Below are 16547 nucleotides of genomic sequence, written 5' to 3' on the forward strand. Positions count from 1 at the left end.
GGGGCGCCTGGGTGGTGCAGTCGGTTAGGCGTCCGACTTCAGCCAGGTCACGATCTTGCGGTCCGTGAGTTCGAGCCCCGCGTCAGGCTCTGGGCTGATGGCTCGGAGCCTGGAGCCTGTTTCCCATTCTGTGTCTCCCTCTCTCTCTGCCCCTCTCCCGTTCATGCTCTGTCTCTCTCTGTCCCAAAAATAAATAAACGTTGAAAAAAAAATTTAAAAAAAAAAAAAAAAGAATCCATAAGGATCTTCTATTGAAGAAATCAGAAATTCAGACACCTATGGGGCAAGACTTCAGTGAATGAAAAAGGTCATTTGCACAAAAGCTTTCCATCTATTCTTTACTTACACAAGGAATATACTCCCATTCTTCTGGACACTTACAGCCCATTCAGTCCTTAACCTTCCCTCTTTCGATAGTCATGGGATGGACAACTATTTCTCTACGGAAGAAAACTGCCCAAGCATGATGAAAAACAAGGGCAATTCTCATTTGGCCTGAGTGGTAAGGGCATGGTTTTCTTACTCTGACTTCCTCCTAAAGCTGGCCTTGCACAAGGATTCAACTGCAAGTAAGGTATTTCTCTGAGAGGTCATCCCAGGGAACACCAGTGGGAGAGTGGGGAAATGAGAAAAGCAATGAAACGCCATAAAAAGGGGAGTGTCCTATTAAGTCAACTATTGCTATGGGTGACTGGAGATGAACCCTATGGCAAAACTCTCGAAACAGGTGTAGAATAACACCTCAGTTGTCTCACCAGATGGGCAAGGGAGCTCAGGTGTCTGTGCACTGAACCCATCGTCATTGGAAAGGTGGGCATCAAATCCCTGGCACTCACTCCCAGTCAGAGAGAGTCCTCAGCAAGATGAATGCAGGTGCTGGCAGCTGGGTCAGGCTGGCCTGCACTGAAATGGAAGGGCAAGTCTATGGGCTGGGCACCAGTGACACCTGCTGCAGTAATCAACGATGGAAACCATGGGCCGCCATCACTCAGAACTAGCCAACTGTTGCCAGGAGGGAATGCAGCCAGTATTGTTAGAGCTTCGGAATTTTTAAAAGAAACCTGGAATCCAAAGGTTTCTTTGCGGAATCTGCTGATTCGTAATTGCTGATGATTAATTCAAATATTTTTTTTAAATGCTCTAGGAGCTAACCAAGCTCTCTATAGGCAGAATTCAACCTGCGAGCAAACAATTCACAAGCACTAACCCAGGTGAACCCCCTTATTCTACAGATGGAGAAAGCAGCGCCCTAGACGGAACTCATGTAAAGACCAGACTGCTACACCCAGTTCGCCATTAACTGCCAGCCAAGGAGCCCAGGTTTTCTCCTGACCCACTGTGCTGCCTTCACTAGCAAACTTCCCTCCTCCCTCCACACGTCCATCCTCAACTGGCTGCAGCCTGATCGCTGCCCTCCACTGCACTCAGAGCAAACGAAGTCTTGTTCTTTCCCTCAACTCATTACAATACTTAGTATCACTAGAGAGAAATCAGATTCCTTGTGATTCTTAACTTCACAGTAAGTTACACAGTGCTTATTTCTAAGTACTTTATACATAATTCTCTTGATTCTCAAAGCAACCCTATGATGTAAGGACCATTATTTTCCTAATCTTAAAAGAAAACCATGGCACGGAGAGATTAGGATGTTTGCCTGCATTCGAATAGTTAGTGGCAGAGAGAGGAGACAAATTCCAGGCAGTTAGCTCCAGAGTCCATGGGCCTAACCACCACTCATTCTACACTCACTGTCTCTGAACTACCTACCTAGTTAGGCGTTTAAAATATCCTGATTGGGAGGCGCCTGGGTGTCTCAGTCATTAAGTGTCTGACTCTTGATCTCAGCTCAGGTCACGATCTCACGGTTCGTGAGTTTCAGCCCTGCGACAGGCTCTGCGCTGTTCGGATTCTCTGTCTCCCTCTCTGTCTGCCCCTCCCTGCTCATGCTCTCTCTCTTTCAAAATAAATGAAAAAACTTTTAAAAGTTATTTACATAAAATAATAAAAATTAAAATTAAAAATAAATAAAATATCCTGACTGGTGGTCCTTTCCCCCATTATAATAGGAGTTAGCAAACTACTAGACCCATCAGCCAACTCCTGCCTATTGCTTGTTTTTCTAAATAAAGTTTTACTGGGATTTAGCTTCCCCCATTATTTTATGTATTGTCTGTGACAATTCTTGCCCTAGAAAGACAGAGTTAAGTAAGTGAACACAGACCATATGGCCTGCAAAGCCTAATACATTTAGTCCCTGGCCCTTCACAGAAAGTTTGCTGACCCCTGCATTCTGGACTCGCCAAGCATTCCTGATGGCAGGTTTCTTGATTATGTTGCTTAATCATAATGCAGAAAATCCTCTAATCCCCCCAAAGCCTTAGCATACACAGTGGTGAATTCACAGGTTAGAGTTCCAGAAACTGCAACTGTGCAGAATATATCTGGGAATCTAGGAATCAGCAAAAGTACCCTCAGAACCCCATTTAAGGAAAAAGATACCCATAAAAGAGGTAGACACCTAACCTTGCATACTTAGCGAAAGTCTTTAAAGCAAGGGGACAGACACAAATACCCAAACTGAAGCAGAGAGGAGAACGAGAGCAAGAGGCAACTCTCATAAGAGCTATCAACGAGCATGCCTCATGGAGAGACAGGGGTTCAAATCCCAGCCCTACTGCTTACTACTACTTTCTTAAACTTCAATTTTCTCACCTGTAAAACAGGAAGAATAATCTCATTTCTTGGGGGTTAGGCAGATTAGCCAAGACTACAATGTGCATGAAGTTCCTAGCACCCCACGTGGGGTTTGCTGACTACTTGGAGAAACCGTGTGATTAGGACTACCAGTTACTGTTAGAGAATAAAAATCGGTGATTATTTATACAGAGGCACTCAGCTCCACAATTCAGCTGTCAAAGAGTAACAGGATGATGGCAAGGAACAAAACGCGGTGTTTGTCATGAGGAGCCCAAATCCGGGAACCATCTACCCACATTTATATACTCCGTGTAAAAAAAGTAAAAAAGCATGTGCCATGTTTTCATCAAAAATAGTTCGAGCAAAAAAATAATGTGGGTAGGCAGAGGTAAGCTGTAATCACCTGGAAAAATCACTTTAGTGAAACAGATTATTTATTCCTTGACAACCCCAGATAAATGAAACTGTATAAGAAGTGAGAAGAAGAAAGTTTGCCTTGTATACTCTGAAAGAGGACACAGTTGCACAGCCCCCCTTATCATTATAGTGAAAGTATTTACCGAATAGTATGAACACTTGTCGACAATCTATCAACTTTTAAATAGCCTTTATCTTGATCATTTTCAAATCTTTCCACTGAGGTCTAAAAAAAGACTAGCGATAGTTTTCTGGTATGCTTTTTCCAGGTGTAATTAAGCCTTCCTGCTACAAAGTACAAGAACCACTCGTGATCCAAACAGCTCAAAGCAGCTGAATCGCTGCAAAAAAATGATTTCTTACTCTTCATTTGTTTGAATCAAACTTTGGCCCTGAGAAAACGGGACACTCCCCTTTTTGTAGGCAGTGACAATTCAGCTGGATTGAGAACAGGAAGGTATATAACACACTTTTTTTTTTTCACTTCAAAATGCATTGAATTAATTTAGCACAGTTGGAGCAAATTACCATGCTATGTCCTCAATTTACATCCTATGGCCCCACTGGGCTGAGGCTCTACGTTGTTCCCAGTCTAGGGGCACATGGTATTCATTACTTGATCAGGATCTTGCATTTCAACTTGTCCATTTAAATGGATGCAATTAGTTCATTTGTGATGGCCTCAAATACCCTCATCTTTCCCAGCTTCTCAAAAAAGCTACGCTACCCTAATGTTTTGATCTTTGCCTCAATACTGAAAGGTTACTTGATGACAAGTTATGCCAAATATTATTTTTACTGCACAGCAAATAATTTTACTGAATTGTTCCACCAACACACTGCTGATAAGGAAGCCCTTTGTAAATGCACTTATTTTAAACACATTTATCTGGGACTTAAAAACAATTAAAAAAATGAGAATAATACAACAGGGGCAGATAAGGCACACGGGGCACACGTTTGATGGCTCGTAGCGTAAAGGGTTAGGATGGAAGCAACCTCAAGTGTCACCAGCCACTTGACAAACTCAGAGAGCTAATTAACACAGATCAGGTCAGTTGGCGGCTGAGATGAGATTAGAACTGGCCTTCCTGTTTCTCAACCCCTTTTTCTCCCCAGCTCCTCCTTCATCTGGCATAACTGTACCATGTATTAAACCTGGATGAACCAGGACCAGGGTGGCTCTGTGAGCTTTGCGCCTCCCTTTCGGGTTGCATATGGTCCTCCTGCTCTTTTACAATGACTGTATTGATGGGATGGGCTCGGTCAGGTCCAACAAGGGAAGCCTGGAAACAATCCTCAGGCTGCGTCCGTTGTCGGGTCCCCTACCGACGCTGTTGGCTGTTATAAGCACCAGCTGGAAGATGGATGCTGGTATTCCAGAAGGACCTTTTGAATCAGGCGGGGCTGTGACTGGCCCCATGCTGTGGCGGAGGCATAATTATTTCCAATAACTGTCTATCTAGGCTAGTTGGTGATTTCCAAAGGAAAGTGCCTCCTTGTTGTAACAAAACAGCCAGTGTTTATTTGGGTGGAGGGATGCATTTTTGAACTTATTTCTAATTTATGGTCACAATGCCAAAAATTCTGGTCTGTTAATAACTTATCTAGCAAGGCAGCAAGAAAAATAAACTTGTATAAATAACAATGAAGGATATACCACCTGACAATGTTGGATGTTTGCTGAGGATCTGTTTCAGGGGGCAATACTCTCATTTGAAGCACGATGGGCCATACGAAGCTCCTGGGAGGTATGCTCTCAGGAGAGAAAGCTAGACCTCTCAGGCTGAAACTGTCAGGGATCACAAAGAGCAGAGTCTCTTGCAGGATTGTGTCAAACAGCCCCGACTCTGTTCCAAGTTCAAATTCCGGGTCTGTCACTTACCAGCTGGGTGCATTTTGAACAAGTCACACAGCCCCTCCAGGCCTTGGTTTCTTCCTCTGTAAAGTGTGGGGTACTGTGGGTCACTGTGGAGACAGGTGCCACACACTGTACAAAAAGCACATGGCAAATGCCTGGCACTTCTAGAGACTCAAGAAAAGGGGGGCTATTATTTCTAGGCAGGGGCCTATTCTTTGAAGAAACTGGTTATTCTCTCTTTTTTGTTTTTAATGTTTATTTATTTTGGAGAGACACAATGAGAGAGAGATCGTGAGCAGGGGAGGTGCAGAGAGAGAGAGACACACACCCACACAGAACCTGAAGCAGGCTCCAGGTTCTGAGCTGTCTGCACAGAGCCCAAAGTGGGGCTTGAACTCACCAACCACAAGATCATGACCTGAAGAGAAGTCAGCCACTTAACTGACAGCCACTCAGACGTCCCCAGGCAGGTTATTCTAACTGAACGTTCCAGACTAATTCTGTGTTGATCCCATTATTGTGGAAATCTCCACTTTGCATATAGAGGCATTTTCTAGAGTCTTCCTTATTATTTGCACACTTCCTCCTGCTTGGCAAGCCTGTCTTGGAACTCTCCATTTGTGCCACACATCTTTCAGGCCGAAGGGAAACATCCCCCTCCTCCCCTCCTGCCATCCTGCTGCAGCGGCTCTGGGCAGACCTGCACCTGTACTTGAACCTCTCCCTTCCCGCCAAGCTTTCTCTGCAGACCTCCCTGGCCCACTCACATCCTCTCTCCCCAACTAGATTAAGCTCCTGGGAGGCAGGGGATTACCTTACCCATCTCTGACCCTCCCACAACACCCAGCACATGTCCACGAACCTTCTAGGTTCTCTGATCCCTTGCTAGGCACAGTATGGTCCACAGATGAGCATCAGAAGCATCACCTGAGAGCTCGTCAGACTCTCAGGCTCCCACCCAATATCTATTGAATCAGAATCTGATCCCCAAGGGATTCAAGAGCACCATGCTGGAGACACATTCTCTAGTCTGGTATTTCCCAGACTTCCATCATTGGCAGATTCCCTTTGGGGGTGCAGCCATTTTTCAGCACCATCCACACTCTGTTACTAACAAATATTTTAAAATTATTTTACATTGACATTATGTAAATGTCATATCTTAAGCCTTATCCTAAGCGGTAATATGCAGTCTGTCAATAGTTTATTCAGCAAGGCAGAAAGAAATACATTCTTTAATAAGTGTTGAAGGTCTAAGTGGAAAAAAAATATGTTGGTGCACATTAAAATAAACAAGCAACCATCAAAGTAAAATAATTCTCCATCTATCATCTAAGATTAACAAAAACACCACCAGGGGTACACCTAGCCCACTTCGGCAAACACAGCCGTGGGCTATTTTGTAGCTGAATTAGAAGACATCTCCACAATTCCAGACCCTGTGTCCCTGGTCTGGGTCTGCTCCCACCCACCATAGTTGCCTTGTGAGGTAGATGCATTTGTCTGCAAAACACAGATGGTTTTGGAAGATGGTGGGAGGCAAAAAACTTGGGTTCTGGCCCTGCACCATCCCTTAATAACTTGCCAAATCACAGCTCTCTTTGGGACTCATTTTTGTGGGTTAGCTGATCTCAAGTTTCCCTTTCGGATCTCACAAAAGGACATAATACCTGAGAGCAGAGACTCTGCAGTCAGAACGACTTCGGGTTGAAATTAAGTCTCCATGATTTGCTAATTTCACCAAGTCTCCATTTTCCTCATCTATAAAATGGGAGTGATAAATGTACATAACACCTATATCAGAGGATTTTTGCAAGCATAAAGAAAAGGATGGCTGAAAAATGCTTAGACTGAAATCTAGCACATAGTGTCCAATAAAAAAATATAGCTATTAATGTTTTTTTCTTGGCCTCCAAAATAATAATAGCTAATATTTATGGGGTATTTAATATGTAGCAGGCACTGTATGAGGCACTTTACACTGTCATTTTATCCTCACAATAACCCAATGAGGTAGGAACTCCTACTCTCCCCATTTTATAGATGAGAGAAGTGAGGCACAAAAAAGGGTAAGCCACTTGCTCAAAGTCCTACACTCCATAGGTGGTGCAACTGGACTTGAGGGCAGGTCATCTGACTCGAGAGCCAGTGTCCCTAACCCAAACTCAGTCTGTCTTTCTGTAAAATACTGGTCAACACATAGACTTTGTCAATTCAACAAATATGATGGGATCCTGGCAAAGCAATTCCCAGCACAGGTGAATGCTTAGGGAATGTGAGCTGGTCTTGTTACCATTAGCTCTACTCTACTATTATTTATTGAGCCTTCACATCTGAACAGGACCCTAATAGGCATCGGGATGTCCATCCTATCCTGCAGTTATGGTGAGCATCTCTTTATTTTTTTAAAGTTTTTTTTTTATTCTTAAGTATAACATACATTAAAAAATGAACAAAATGGAACTACACAATTCACTATAATCTCCATGTAAACAGCCACGTATCCATCACTCTGTTGCCTCAGAAGCTCCTAGACACTTTCTCTCCCTCCTCCTCAAATATAACTAGTATACCAGGCTTTCTCATCCTCAACACTATATACATTCTGGGTTCTGGGGGTTGTCCTGTACATTGTGGGATGTTTAGCAGCCTCCCTGGCTTCCACATGCTAGATGCCTACAGCACCTTGCCCAAATGGCAACAATAAATGGCAGCAATTTCTCTAGACATTGACAAGGGTCCCTTTGGGGGCAAAATCATTCTGGGTTAAGAATCACTACACTATCATGACCTTTCTGGTAACCACATTCTTGCTTTCCTTTTTACTTTAACCACACAGGCATCCATCCTTAAATGTTACATTTAATCTTGCCTGGTGAAAGGAATTCTTTATCTATTAAAAAGACCTCTAATCACGGTCCCCTAAAATAGTCTATGTGAGGTGACCATATAATTGATCATCCAAACTGGAGGCGGAGGCATTAACCAGGACTGACCCGGGCAAGCCAGCATGATCCGTCCCCTACTTCGAGGGAACCTCTGCTGTGAGTGCACATTATCTCCGCAGCCGCACACAATTAGGGCCCCCTTACCCACTGGATAATTGTACACGAAGTGGCAGAGGATAATTAAAAGCAGCACCTCCCCAAGGGCAGAGTAACATAGACCCAGATAAATATCTCAAGGCTGACGAGCTGTGGAGCAGAAAACTCACTGGCCTTGGCCCTCAAGGAGGTGTATTCTTCAGACAATTTGCTGAAAGACACCAACCACTTCAACAACTACTTTCACCACATTAGTGCAGCCAAGTGATTAAAATAAACGCCGCCTTCCAAGATTCGCACATAAACGCAAGAAGGGTCAAGACCACCCCTTGCAAGAGGTTTAGGGTCTGTAGTGGATTTTTAATCAATATATCTGCCTTTTTTTTCCCTCAGTGCCATTGTGAAGCAGAGCAACCGCTATCAATTTGACCTGTTCTGCATTGTGATCTCCTAAGTCCTGATATTGACTAGGTTAAAAGTGACAGCTAAGGCTTTCCTTGCATACATGAGAAGTCATATTGATAACCTATGTGCCTCAGTATAATTCAGTTCAGCCTCCATTCTTTCGGGCATCACAGAGAACAGAAATCACCTTTCACTGAGTCAGACACTTGTACGTTTCAACAAATGTGTATTTGATTTCCTCAGCATCCATTTCCCCTTTATCCAGCAACTGTATTTATCTGGAGGTCCAGCCCTCTGCCACCCACAGTCCATGTGGTCTGGGTGAGATTCCACCACAAGGCAAAGACCTCAATCTCTGCAGAAGTCATTTGGCACAGGGCTTCCCTCCAAACCATGCCAATCAGGCCAGTCAGAACTAGTTTTGAGGCTTTTTGTTCAACACCTGGGCAAAGGAGGTCTATCCTTTTTTGTTGGACTTGAACTGAAAATCGTGTAAACTAGCCACTGCTATAGTCAGCTAGTCACCCGACAGGGACCCTATACCCAGAGGAAAAAAGAGGAAGACAGAGCTGAAGACCCAAAGAAAGAAATCAGATTCTGAAGTCATTGTTTAGCCCTGAGCAAGATGCACTTGGGGCCAGTTCTAAGTATGTATCTTTCAGTAACTTGAACCTGTATATATGAAAAAAATTTACATAGATCTGTATAGATATGTATCTCCTAATTCCAGTTGAATTGGGTGTTTGTCACTTATTATGAAAATACACCCTGTGGCAGTAGCTTTCCACTTTTTAGACAGCAACTCATGGTAAGAATTACATTTTATACTGCAACCCAGAATGTGCATGCAGCCCCAGATACAGAACTGACTCAAAGTTTCATGAAACCACAGAACACTTACTAACATATGATGATGCTGATATTTTCTGTCCTGTTATACTTTTAAAAACACTTACTAACATATGATGATGCTGATATTTTCTGTCCTGTTATACTTTTAGTGGGCTGGTTGCAGCCCACTAAATTGATTTCATGACCTTCATTTTAATGTTTATTTATTTTGGAGAGAGACAGAGTTAGCGGGGGAAGGGGTGGAGAGAGAGGGAGACAGAGAATCCAAAGCAGGCTCTGTGCTACCCGCACAAAGCCCGATGTGGGGTTTGAACTCATGAACCGTAAGATCATGACCTGAACTGAAACCAAGAGCTCAACCGCCTGAGCCACCCAGGCGGCCCTCATGATCTTCATTTTAGAAAACATTGCCTTGTGCGATTAGCTTAAAAAAGGATCGTACCAGAAAAAAATGAGATAAGAAACATCATGATAATTTTGGTCAATCAGATCATTGAGGAAAATAGGATTTGGCCCCTAAATCAAGCATCTAGCAATAGAAAACTGTTACCTTACCATTTCTGACTACCCAAGACACATGTTTACCAGAAGAGGAAAGAGAAATCTTAATGACCCGGAAATAAATAAATTACTTTCAAAAAAAGCATCTTCTAAAACAAAATAAAAACCATATCTAAAAAGAGAGAGATGAGAGATACATTGAGAAAAAAAGAGAGAGAGAGACACCTAAGTCTTAACTGGTGAGCTCAGTTACATGATTTATTTATCTATAGGCTGAAGATAGTAATTCCTGTGAGCCTCAGCAGTTACTGAGTATGTAAAAATAATGTGTTCATGATAAGATCAGATCTCTGGGGCAGATGTAGAGGGAGGCAGGGAGATAGGAAGAGAGAGGGAGGAAGGGAAAGAGATGGAGAGAGAGAGGGAGGTCACTTGCAGTGCAAGCCTCAACCCTTCACTTATGTGTGTACTGTGTGTAAAATAACTATGAAGAGTTCCTGAAATTTTAGACAATCACTGCAGGCTGTATAAGACAGGGTACTTTTTTTAACTGTTTTCCATGTACCTTATTTGTATTGTCAGTTAGCCAAAACTTCCTTTTTGTCTGCTCAAAGCAATGCAGAATCTTGATTAAATCTGTGAAATCAAATGGAGAACAAGGATTCACATGCTGGCTAGAAACAGGCCAGTGACGACAGTAAACAATACTGAGAAAACTTTAGCTGCTTTTACACTCTGGAGTGGCTGTAGCTTTAACTCCCCCGAAATTATTCTAGATTATTAGGCTCAAGCACAACTGTCTGCCTGTTTGAGAAGTCAAGAACTGTCCTGCCACTAAGAAGAAAATTTACTCATCTCCAAGCAGGGTGAGGTTTAAGGCAATCACTTGCATAACCCAGGAGAAGCGACTTCTGAGATTTTCCCAGCAATAATGAAACTCAAACCTCACTAAAATGGCATTTTAGGTAGATTTCTTCATTTTCCCTCATTATATTTTTCAAATACATCCCACCTGCATTACTGAATTTAAGCAACCAAAGTGTCTGATTAATATTTGCAGATGTCATAAAGAAGTGATTAACCTCTCCTGGGCAATAAGTCCTTGGAATTGCCTGAATTCTTCTGGCCCTCTTTTAAGAAATGTAAGCACTGTTCAAACGTGTGTGTGTGCGTGTGTGTGTGTGTGTGTGTGTGTGTGTGTGTGTGGTTGTGCTTTACTTGTTATTACAAAATTCTCAGATATATAAAAAAGAAAAAAGCATCATACACTTATCAATATAACCATCACCTAGTTTGTGACATTTAATTTAGAGACCAAAATATATACTGAGTATTTACTTTAGGTCAGTCACCATCATGTTATGTAATCTAATAAAAAATATGTGAGGGACTTATTGTTATTACTATTATTTTCTTCGTCATCATTAATGCCATTACAGCACATCCCCTTTAGAGGCATTGTCATGGTTAAGAGCCCGGCATCTGGAATCAGATGTCTTGTAAACTCCAAATTACCAGTGTGACTTACAGCAAGCTACTTAACCTCCCTCTGCGCTCAGCTTACCACTCCATGGACTATTTATAATGCCCAAAACGTGCCCACTGGGATGCCCGACACACAATAAGCTGTCAACCACCATTCTTAACGGCATGTGTATGGCACATGAAAGTGCCGCCTGAGGAGGTTAAGTAAGGTGAAGCTGCTTTTCTTCTCCTCCAGATATTTGATTTGGAAGCTCCACAGATGCATTCTCTTGAGGACGGGAGGCAGCATGTCAGGGATTGCGTTAAAACCTTGCACACATCCTCCAAATTGGTTGGTCAATTTCTGGGGCAAACACTAGCTAACCTTTGTGGATCCACCAGCTTTCCGGAAAGCCTGCTGCTGTCAGCACTCCGCAGTCTTTCTTCTGAAGGGGCCACCTTCCAGACGCAGCCGTCTGGGCACCGGCAAGCAGACCAAGTTGGTTTGCAAAAGTTCAGAGGAGTTGGCTCTGGTATGTTTACAAGTCCTAGCAGATCGCAGGAATGTTCGGGATAATTATTACCCCACCCAGGAGCGCCCAGCCCAACCCTCTCACATCTGGAAGGAAGCGTCCACACAAAGGAGAGCGCGAGAGACCTCCTCCTGCGGCTGCTTTCTCAGGCTCGGGGAAGATTTCAGACCAGCTCTCACCCCTTTTGTCAACAACACCAACCACTGCTCAGTAGTTTCTTTCAGAGCATAGGGCATTCAATGCAAAGGAAGTTTACCTTCCAGTCCAAATCAAATGGCATTTCCCAAAAACATCATCTTTGTCCCCTCCCCCGACACGCGCGCGCGCGCGCGCACACACACACACACACACACACACACACACGAAGGTGAAAGGTGAAATACTCCAGAAAATTGATAGAGGGCGATCCACACGCACACAGCCTTTCCAACAGAGAAGCGGCTAGGATCAGACACGCCTAGTTAAAAGGGGCAGACAAACCAAACCCCAAGTATCCTCTCCTAACGCCAGTCCTTTCCCTGCCTTTTGAAAGTATCTGGGATTCATCAGCGTTTCTCCCACCTCCCACGAACGCGCAACAACCAAAGCACATGGTCCCTGGCGGCGCGTTTACAAACCCCACCAGCGCCAACGCCTCGAAACCGCCAAACTTCCTGTCCCCACACCACCAAAGCGCTCAAAGCGCCGCGCCAAGTGCCCCGGGGCCTCCAGCGGAGGCAGCCGGAGCCCAGGAGCCGTGGGCGGGGTTTCCTGCCCGCGCGAGCGCCGGAGCCCCGCACCTCCGCTGGGGGTCCCCGGACGCGCGCTGCGCCCGAGGCGCACACTCAGCGCCCGAGGTGGCCGCCGCTTGCGGTCGCACACACACCCCCCCCACCCCCCGCAGCAAGCTGGGCACCCCTGGCAGTCGCCCCCCTACCTGCTCTGCTGCCTCCTCGCTCTGCGGCTGCCGACCGCTACTTTATTGTCTCGGTGGCTCACCGCGCGGGACCTGGCGACCGGCTCGGAGCCAGCCGTGGAAGCAACTCCGCCCTGCGCAGCGCCTTCCCGGGCGCCTGCCTTCCTCTTCTTCTCCTCTCGGCCCAAGCTCCTGCTCAGCACGTGAGCCGCGCGGCCCGACTCCCGGGCTCGCTGGACAGCCGGCGCCCGCCGCATCCCCGGCCCGGGGCCGCTCGTCGCCCCCGCCGCCGCTCGCCGCGCGTCCTCGCTTTGATCCACACTTAACAGCTGTGCCCCGGCCGCCTGCCTCGCGTCCTCCCGTCCTTCCGTCCTGCCCGCCCGCCCTCGCTGTCAGCCCCGGCTCCCGGCTCCTCTCTCCCCAGCTGCCCCCTCCCGCCGCCTCTCCGGGGGCTGGGGCGGCCGCTGCCAATGAGACTCGGCTGATGCGCTGTTCCGGCCCAGTCATTGTATCGGGAGGGGAGGAAGGGGAGGGGAGCAGGAGGAAGGGAGGAGGCGCCCTCGGCCCCCGCCGCGCGGCTGCGGGCTGGGCTCGCCTTCCCCGACAGAGAAAAGGCGCTGGTGCCAAGGGGCGCGGAGCGGCTGGCGCTGCCGAAAGTGGGGGAAAGGGAGGGGGCGCGAGCCCGCGCCTGTCCATCTCTGGCTCTGAGTCAAAAAGCGCGGGGAGGGACTCTGTTCGCCTCCCAGGCTTCAAACATCCCAAGCCCTCGCTGACCTTAGAATAAAGGGGATGAGGCATGGGCGGCCGCGGGAGGCTGTGGATCTAATCTGGAACGGGAGTGGGTCTGGCTAAGGACTTCATCTGAGATTCCCGCGAACCTGGTGGCTTTTCTTGAAAGAGAGAAAAGGAGGAAGGAGGAGAGGAGGGAAGAAGGAAGGAAAAAGGGAGAGAGGGAAGTAAGAGAGAGTAAGAAGGAAGGAGGGGGGGGGGTAGAGTAAAAAAGAGAATAAAAGCCTATTCCGTGCCTGGCATTTTCCCTCCAGAACGGTCCTGATTCAGGAGAGTTTTATTCTGCTCTACTCCTGCAGAAACTCCAGAGGTTAACCAAAATAGCTGCTAAGTGACAAGACAGAGATTACAGCTTGATCTGATACCGAGTGTGATGTGGCAAACGAGAGAAGGGTGGAGGAGGAAGGGAGGACCATTCAGGAAGGATCTGCTATTGGGATTGTCACTGCATCTCCAAATGAGTTGAGGAGTAGCGCACCGGAGGGGAGATGCACTGTCGGCACTGAGAAAAAATAGTTCCCAAACACCCTTGCATGTGAGTCCTATTGCCGGACCACTTCTCTATATGCTATGAATTCATTTTTAAAGCTAAATCTATTTTTTTAAATAATTGTCTTGAGACTACACAATTATATCATACCTCTGCACTTTGCTGAAAGTTTGGTTGATACATCAGTGTCAGTATATGAAAGAGACCAGTTCCCTAACCCTGGTTTTGGCATTTTTCCTCCTCCTCTTTCTTCTTTTATTTTTTTTAAATTTTTAAATGTTTATTGCACATATGAGCAGGGGAGGGGCAGAGAGAGAGGGAGACACAGAATCCGAAGCAGGCTCTGAACTGTCAACACAGAGCCCCATGTGGAGGGGAGGGGGGGGGGCTCCAACCCACCAAACCCATCAGCTCCTAGATCAAACTGAGTGAGGTCAGAGGCTTCACTGACTGAGCCACCCAGGTGCCCCCATCCTCTTCTTTCTCCTCCTCCTCCTCCTCCTCCTCCTCCTCCTCCTCCTCCTTCTCCTTTTCCTTTTCCTTCTCCTTCTTCTTCTGACAGATCACCAGCCTACAAAAGAAGGACAGGGTTGGGGAGGGAAGGCTCACTTGTTTTCCCAGGCCCTGGCATAGCTGCTATGGACATGAAGTGCAAATCAAGAACTGAATAGTAAAGGCTTGAGATGGAGTGGTGTATAATATTACATCTGTGTGGTGTGAAGTAATTAAATTTTCTTCTGGTGTTGACTGGACTGCTTGCTTCTAATTAAATAGACTGTATTGAATGAATAACTGACATCTGTTGAGCAGCTATTACATGCCCCCAAGACCTGACCTGAGTAAGCACTTTACTTGGTATTATCCCATTTAGTTCTCCTGGGAGAAAAGGGAGAAGACTAGAAGCCCCATGAGCTCAGGGTCTACCCCGACTTTGATCAGCCCGTGCCACACAACAGTAGCTCGTTCAATGTCTGTTGAGTTTAATGGACTTGCATTTTGCAGAGGAGAAACCTAAGGGTCAGAGAGGTTCATTGACCTGCCCAAGAATATGAAACTAGAGGTGGTTGTACCTGTCTTTGAACTCAGATCTGAAGACTCCCTCACCATTGCACAATACTGTCTGTTCCATGTAGACAGCAGCAAAGGGCCCCAGGTAAGGCAGCAGTGCAGACAGTAATGGCTTACTCTGCCCTCATAAGTGCACGTAATGTCCTTGGAGAGAAAGTCAATACATATACCAAAGGCACTAGAGAACATCCTAGAGAATGTACAGCAAAGTGGAACAGTGCAGGGGAAATGAATAGCACAAGGCTGGCCATCCAAAAAGTGCTTGGTATATATTTGGGGGGGGGGAACTAGATGCAGACCACAATATGGAAAATGGAATGTAAGTGTTGTCATGAAGGTTGATGCGGCCAGTCAGAGTAGTCTAGAGAGTTTTCTGGAAGATGTGGGATATTTACTGCATTTTCTTGGAGCCAAGAGGCTCCTGCTTGACAATGGGAGCTCCAGGTCGGTCATATGTGGGTTTGAAACCCAACTTTTCCATTACTCAACCTAAAATAGGGATAATAACAAGACCATCCTGATAGGGTTGTTGTAAGGATTGAATTAGTTAACACCTGTAAAGCATTTGGAATAGTGTTGGGCACATGGTGAATGCTTAATAAATATTAGTGATTATTATTAAAGGAGAAGGGACAGCTTTGTTTCCAACTTCAATCTGTGATAAATGTTTATAAAATACAAAAATAACAAAGTAAAAAAGCACAATGCAAGAGAACAAAGAAACAAAACTTGTTTTCTTTATTCTTACTGTAGTATAAAATTACTAATTCTGGATACATATTAGAAGGGTGGATTTACTTTTCTTTTAATACTTAAGACAATTATATCAGAATCTCTGGGGTTGGGGTTGATAAAACCTCACATTCCAAGACCCCAGCTCCAGAAGGCTCATGGATCAGAAAACTGCATTTTTAACAAATTCTTCAGGGGTCCACCTGAGAAATACTGCTTTGCTCTTCCCTCCACATCCCTTGTTGCCCACCCAACCTCACTGACCCAGGATTTTTTTTTCCACCCTAAATTGTTACACTGTCATGATGAATTCAGTGCTGTGCGTGCATTCCTATCTAATTCAATGCACACTTATTACCCACCAATTTTGTACAATTGCTACAACCGGGTCTAAAGATGAGTGACACCCTTTATGCTAGCAAGGAGTTTATGATCTGAAAGAAAAGACGGGAACACAAAAAGGTGTAATAATAAGGTTAAGGTGTTTGGGGTGCTTACAATGTACAATGTACCCGTGACAAGTGCTTAACCTATACACAAGTGCTTAAAGGATCCATCTGGAAGAGGGAATCTGGAAACGGCTTCACAAAGAATGCAGCTTCACAAAGAATGCTTTCCTGAAAGAAATCACTCCATTTATAAGAGAGCATGGTCAGAAGGCTGAACAAAGTATGGACCAAGCAGTGAAGCCCAAGAGATTTGTAGGTTGGAAAAACCAAGCAGAGAACTTCTCAAAAGTGTCCAACTCAAGGGCCTGGTAGGTAACACTAAGGAGTAGAGTAGAACAGATGTGAAGTAA

The 16547-nt window shown here is 45.4% G+C and overlaps 1 protein-coding gene across 1 annotated transcript in view; it reads right to left on the minus strand.

Annotated features, from left to right (window-relative positions):
• FRMD4B (FERM domain containing 4B) overlaps positions 1–13141 on the minus strand; it is a 324025-nt gene extending 310884 nt beyond the window's left edge. The window contains exon 1 of the mRNA XM_043587910.1: positions 12691–13141. The gene's annotated coding sequence lies outside the window, so the exon portion shown is untranslated. The remainder of the gene's footprint in view (positions 1–12690) is intronic.
• Between the last annotated feature and the right edge of the window lie 3406 nt (positions 13142–16547).

Source organism: Prionailurus bengalensis, chromosome A2 (assembly GCF_016509475.1).
Source record: "Prionailurus bengalensis isolate Pbe53 chromosome A2, Fcat_Pben_1.1_paternal_pri, whole genome shotgun sequence".
NCBI lineage: Eukaryota > Metazoa > Chordata > Mammalia > Carnivora > Felidae > Prionailurus > Prionailurus bengalensis.